We start from the raw sequence: 7,334 nt of genomic DNA, 5'->3' as shown, positions 1-7,334 counted from the left end.
GTAAAGACACAAGGAAAACTAACAAATGAGTCCACAGAGATTGTGAAATCCAGACATTAACAAGGTTTCCAACAGGCTGAGGTTGTTCTTTCCTGTCTACCACGGAGAAAGCAACACTGACCAGAAAAGGCAAATATTATCAGCAGAACAGTATCCTTGTTTAAGCCACACTGATATTGAAGTTACATTTATTTTTTGTGTGCACAATCTTGCTGTTAGAATGAAGAGGTCATTTGTATTTATGATAGAGACTGAGGATTCACCCAGAGTATTTTCACATTTTGGAGGTGGTTTTCAACTCTGAGAGGACCATTTCAATTAATTCTATTAATTAATTAAAATTAAATTGTCACATCCACAGATAACCTGGATAGGTGTCACAGAGCCACCCATCTGGTGGCAACATCATAGAATCAAAGAATGTAGAGCTTTCCAACCTCCAGCTCCTCTTCTAAGAGTTCTCCTTTTGAGAACAAAGTTGTATTTGTTCAGGCATCTAACAGGACACAACACACACGAGGACATTTTAAGCAATAACTGCCATTGCAGAAAGCATTTTATAGCAAAAGATACTGTGCTGGAATACATGCAGACTCCTTAGGAGAAGACCCATAACTCATTCATCATCCTGTAAAGACTGCAAAGCTCCACTACTCAGGAAATGTGCCTGAAAAACAGCCACTAAACTGCCTAAAATTCTGATAAATAATAGAAAGTGGTCAAAGCAACCAGAGAGAAAAAGAAAAAACTGAACTTCTTTATTTCATTTTTTTTATTTTAGGTATTTTAATCAGTTTCATGTTCTATACCAAATCTACTATAAAAGGAAGCAAAAAAAATTAACTCAGAAAGTCTCTGTCATTATGACCAACATACTAATGCACCGAAATATGAACTATAAAAGAGAAAAATTGCAGTCTTCCTAATGGGAAAAATGGCCTGTGACAGCTACTGCACTGTGTTATCAAGTAATGATGACAGATATTATAAAAAATAGTAACTATAGCAGCATTTATGTCCTCAGTACTGTCATACAATTCTTGCACTGTGCAGCTACTACTAACAAGTTTCAGGGACACCTTTAAGAGCTCAGACAGCTGTGCTAGTCCCTCACTGCTGCTGCTTATCGCACACACACAAATTCTTTGAGAGTCTGCATAAGCATAAAAACCCTACCAAGAAATATGGACTGCTTAGTAGAAGAACAGGAATTGTCCACAGGAAGAATATAAAGAGATGTGCTTCTAGGAGGTAGAATGACACTTTTCAGTATCATAACATTTTATTTCACCATTTGCTTTCAGTTTTGTATGGGGTTTTTTCCAGTCTTTCATTTCTGCACTGCCAGTATTAATGGTACCAGCATAATATGCTAACATAAAAAACAAGTGACAAAGTTTGAAACTGGTACATCAATATCTTGTAAAATTCTATTTATATGCATGTCTTAGCTATTCACATTTGTTAGTTTAAAAAAGAAACAAACAAACAAACACCAAAAAACACCAGGTTTTTTTCTGGCTAAACAGCACAGATACTCAACAGGTTGTTTCAGCATGCACATATAGACAGTATTTCAAGTTGTACCTCGTTTCCTCTTCCTCCTCTGTGTGATTTTGAGAAGTAAAAGTATTTCAATGCTGCTGGAGGCTGCTGAAATACTTCCTCCATCTGTTAATCTCAAGTGCTGCAAAAGAATACAACTGTGGCAGAAGCCTCTCTAACTGCTCAGTGAACAGCTGAACTATGGAGTCACAGGCTTTGCAGGCACAAACATTCTCACATCAGGAGACATGAGTGACTGGAGGGTTTCTGCTGACAACCAGACCTAATACCAGAGCAAGACATGGGCCCAGGCATTTTGAACATGAGCTGAGGGCACAGCAGCTCCCCCACTGACTGGCTGACTCAGAAAACACTGTGTATCAAAACCTGCTCAATTAAATTCTACTCTCAGGAATTTTCTAAAGCTGAATTATACCACCAAGTAAGCCACCAATCATAACAAAGTGGACATGCATGATCTGGGCACAGGTTTTCATGTTGCAGTTAGATACATCAAAGGGATGCCAAGGTTGAAATCAGGTTAAGGTTGAGCGGAAGTTAAAGCACCAGCCTTGTTAACAGCAACCATAGTTCCCTGTCAATGACAGGAGGTTCCTGCTGCTCACCAGCATGTACACTTTGCCCTGTGACCAACAAAAACAAGCCCTCATGTCTCACTTTTTCTTCTGTGTGTATGTGGCAACAGTTAAAGTGATCAAACAAAATCAAAGTAATAATAAAGCTCTTTAAAATTATATATAACATTTAAGCATTAACAGTTAAGAGTCATATGAGTTTATCAAAGTTTCATAAAACACAGGCTCTGCTGCAGGGCCGGGGAATTTTCTATTGTTACTAATAAAAAGCCTAAATTTCTTCTTCCTTTTGCACATGCCAGATGGCTTGCTGGATTATTTAATGAGTTAGAATAAAAACGCTCTCTTAGAAGCAAAGAAAATTCAAACATTTTTATATAGAATCAGAAACAATACAGCCAATATGCACATTCTTTTCTGGTTTTCTCAAGAAGCCAACACTAAGACAGCTGCTAATTGTATTTTGTTTTCTATGCTCCCAGGGTCAGACAAGCACTCCTGAGGCCTCGTGGAAGGGACCAGAGCTGGCAAAGCAGGGACAGACAGCCCTTTCAGTAACAGACAGCTGGCATTTCAGCCAGGCTGCAAGATGGAAATACACGTTAAATACATTTGAGAATCTGGATAAGAAAAGTAGCAAAACTTACTCTGGGATCTTACAGTAATGAGAACCTCAAGCACTGATACACATGAGGAAAAGTGCATCTACTCTCTGGATTCCTGTATAAGAAACACAAACACGTGCTTCGTGCCACTGCCATCACATGCAAACAAAGCACATAGAGCAATGCTGCTCTCCAAATCCAGTAAATCATGACAAAAAAAAAATACTGGAGGGTCCAAAATCCACTGTAACCAGCACAGCCAATAGAAATGAATCAGTTTGCTACAGTTTTGCTTTTGTTCCACTAGAGAAATGCTCTGGGCAAAATCCCTGCCAAAAAGGATCCCTGCTTAAAAGTTGCATCAAAGAGTTTGTAACTGTAAGCACAGCCATTTATAAACAGATGCTAAATCTCAGAGCAGTAGCAGCTACTTGTCTTAGGGTTCCAAAATTGGCTGCAGTTTAAATCTGCCTTTCAATCTCTATTGGAACATTTTGCCTTTGACCTGAAATCTTTCACACTTCCTTTTCTTTGCAGGAGTCAATCAATGTTTGCATAATTAATATTTTAACCTGTCCTTTTTTTTCAAGTTTATTTAAAAATAACACACATCTCTGTGTTCAGCAGAAGCAATTAGAAGTTTTCAATTATCTCAGCAATATATATTCAGATAGTAAACTCTGCCTAACTCTTAATGCTTAATTATGAGAGTTAAGAATCTGATAAGAACAAATGCAAAGGCCCAGAGCAAATTAATACGTGAGGGACACACTGTATGGCCACAGCCAGTTGGTCCCAAACAACTCTCCTCAGAGCTTGTGCCTTCAATAGTTTTCACTGAATTCAGTCCTAAATGCCCTACATGTAAAGGGATGTTGCTAGAAGAAAACACTCATAAAGGTCATGTTGTTTCATTTAAAATAAATATTACTGTTTTCTCAGTCCTTGTTACTCCTCTAGAACTCTGTGGTGGCTTGTCAGATGTTTTCCATTTTACAATTTTCAGACTGACAAAAATGACAGACTGATGAAAAAATCCAACACTTCTTCAAAATTACTTTCAGTTGCCAGGATTCAATGACCAGTGTAGTAGGCTGACATGCCCAAGTACACTAAGATTTTCTCTTTTATCACCTGACACAATCCAGCATGTCTACAGAATTTATAAACCTTAGGACCAAACGTAACTGATGTAATTATGAATAACTTCAGAAATGTATTACTTAACAAAACATTAGGGCTTCTAAAAAGTGCTGAATTTTTAAAGCTTAGAATAGAAAAGAACAACTCAAAGTAGATGCAACAGCAGGTTTCAGCACTGAACCAAAAGGAACACTTCCCCCACTCCCCTTCAAATCAGATCCACTTCTATACTAGGAAGAGCCCTCTTTCATGTCATGTAGGCTAGATTATGAGTTCTACTGACCTTTAAAGAACAGATAATTTCTTTTTCTCAGGTCTATATTAAAGTTTGTTCCATATATTTATACAGAACTGTTCCCCTAACAATGCCATGAAATAAAGTGCATACATGAGCTTTTATCAAGCTACTTCCAAATCAACTACCTTATGATTTCACTATCAATTTCTTGTACTCTAATAAGCCACAAAGTAGAGGTAATGCCTTCCTACCTTACCTCTAAACAATTTGAAATGGGAGAAAAATCCTTGGAGTGTAATCTGGCTCTGCATCTGCAGGCACTGTATTTTTCAAAAGCATAAAAAACAGCCTCAAAACGTTAAAAAATCTAGTATAGATACCACCTATTAGAATGACCTTCTATACAAGTTTGAATAAGTAGAGCATGCAATACATCTCTCATACTACTGAATTCACACTTATTTTAGATATTCATGTAAAATATCAGTGACTACAAACTAACATCTTTTAGCAGAACAGACTTTTTTTAAGCAATTCTGTACCTTATTATATGTAATACTAAGAGTACATGTGGGACAATAGCATTGATCCAAGCAGAAAGGGGAACAAAATTCTGTCATTCACAATACAAACTGTCTTACAATTTATGGCAGGCAATTAATTACATTCTAACACTCAAACAAATCTCTCCTGTTGAGCTACATTTACAACTCTGCTACCATCTCTGGGAAAACGTATGTTTTGGTTATCCTACCTGAGCCATAATACTCATATTTTAAAGATCCTTGGAAGAAAGTCAAGCTGAAATCAAATTATAATTATTTCTATGGGAATGCACTGGAGAGAGTTATTCCTTACAGGTAGTTTCTGTGGGCTAACATGTTGCTCCTGTTGCCAGTTTGACCTCCTGCACAAGCTGCTGAATTTAAAACCACAAAGTATATTACTTTGAGATCATGCTTACAGCTTCTCATGCTTATTATTTTTTCCAAGATCATGAAAGATCACATGTAACAGGAACAAAACTCAGGGAAGTAATTTTTCCTCCTGCATCTACAGAAATTGAGGTTATTCCACCGCACTGCTGTACATACATTCTTTTGATCATAGGGGAGAAAATACTTTGACTTCTACTCTGGTGGGGAAAAAACTTCTGACATGCTTTTACAAGGACTTTTTACAGTGCTTCCATGCTTGAACAGCACAGCTTTGTATGGTGAAGTAACTTTTTATCATTAGTTCAACAGATTTTATTCCTGTGGTCATTTACAGCAATGTGACTAAAATTCTTTTTATCTATCATTTTCAACTGCTCTGAGGAAAGGGAAAAAAAAAAGCAAAAAAGCATATCCATAACTAGGCTAACCCAGACAACTAGAGTTTGAGAGATTATTATAGATAAAAAGGTAATCTTTCATTTCAGTCTAGTGTGCAACTCTCATGCTTTGTCAAACAGGAAGCTTTCCTTATAAAGTACAGGAATTTGACTGATTTGTTTTTAAATGGAAAAAGCAGCTCAGGGTATTCAGTGGGCAATAAGGAGGACATGAGAAGAGGTGTGATGAAAAGTTCACATTGCATTGCACAAGCAAGCTTTTTTCAAGGACATAACCATAATATATTTTTTATCCACTTAACAGTTCCCAGAAGATAACTGGGATAATTTATTATCTTATTTATCTACTTTGTTGTTTAGAACATCAGTAGGTTTCAGTATTTAGTACAGCTATGGGAAAAATAATGAGGCGGCCATAGGCCATCAGTGCAAATAGATCAATATTTTAGCTAGGATAAAACTGGAATGCTCAGTAATCAAACCTACATATTACACAGAGCCAGTCCACCAGTAAATATTTCTTCCTAATGTATTTTATACCTGACTTTAATACAAGCTTATGCAAAACAGATTATTAACTCCAGAATCCATCTGCTCACTTATTTACACTGCTTTAATAAAATTTGTCTTTTGCTAAGTCTCACTCTCACTGCTTAAAACAAAATGCACATGAAGAAAGTCATACTTTTCTTTAAAAACAAAAAATTTACCCATAAAACCATAAAATAAAATAAAATAAAATAAAATAAAATAAAATAAAATAAAATAAAATAAAATAAAATAAAATAACTTCCTTTGGGGGAAAAAATTGCTGAAATTGGCAACAGGTATTTCCCCTTAAAGAAAATCTTGACTTTGAATATTCAAACTGAAAATATAAGCACACTCCCACAGGAGAAATAAATTCTTCTTCCATGAACATTTGCTCAATCAGGTTTTACTTGTTCATAGTTTCAAGGACTGTTCATATGCAAGGACTGTGCTTCAGACACACTAAATTATTTATGTGTGTGCATAAGAGATTTGGGGCTATTGAATCCTTCACATAAAAAAACTGTAACACCTAAGATTTTCAAAGGTGTCCCCATTAGTTTGTTTGCTGATACTGGATTTTCAAAATCATCACAACATCAAAACTCTGGACAGGTGGCATGCTTCTCAGTTCCTTGGGTGGTTTGAGAAATGAACTTAATTTTGAAGGGAATCAGATACAAAACTCCTTCTGAACCTTCTGAAAATCTTGTCTGGAAAATTACTACATTTCTATAAAGATAAGAAATAGAGGGAAATAAAAAGACTAAGAATTGTATTTTTCTTTTAAAAGTGAACTGGAATAAAGCTAAACAAAAGATCTATTTACAATTTTAAAATACCCAATGCAAAACAATTTTCATTGTTACTTCAGGGCTCCTGGGCACTCTGCACCTCTAGCCATAAGCAATTCTTACTGATGTAAGACAAAACCATAGTACTGAGCAGTTTACTGACCAGCAGGTACCTGCATGATAGTCAAAATGTTCTGCTGTCTGGATTATTATTGTAAAGCCATTTTACTCCAAATCATTAACACGAGATTTCAGATGAGATCCTGCAAAAAACTGCAGTTATGTCACTTCAGCACCTAAAGGGACAATCAATGCTTTACCATCCATTTTGGCTGCAGATTTTCTGTGGCAGAGTTTTAACAACAAAGCAGCAAACTGCTTCGTTAGTGCCTTAGCCCGTTCGCTCTAAATAACCCAGTAGTCAATGTTTGAAATGTTATTTTTCAGCTGTAGAGGAGCTATTTTTACTTAGAAGATATAGGCACAATTTGTAATGCAGTACAAATATCAACTGCGTACAGGGTAAATATATTATGTAGATTCCTG

General features: G+C 36.2%; 1 protein-coding gene across 1 annotated transcript in view; it reads right to left on the bottom strand.

Annotated features, from left to right (window-relative positions):
• Positions 1-7,334, bottom strand: part of DDX10 (DEAD (Asp-Glu-Ala-Asp) box polypeptide 10) — a 184,051-nt gene that overhangs the window by 73,388 nt on the left and 103,329 nt on the right. The gene's annotated exons all lie outside the window — the stretch shown is intronic.

This window comes from Chaetura pelagica, unplaced genomic scaffold, assembly GCF_000747805.2.
Source record: "Chaetura pelagica isolate M959 unplaced genomic scaffold, ChaPel_1.0 scaffold85, whole genome shotgun sequence".
Taxonomy (NCBI): domain Eukaryota; kingdom Metazoa; phylum Chordata; class Aves; order Apodiformes; family Apodidae; genus Chaetura; species Chaetura pelagica.
Note: the sequence above shows the minus strand (reverse complement) of the source record. Positions and strands in the feature narration are given on the sequence as shown.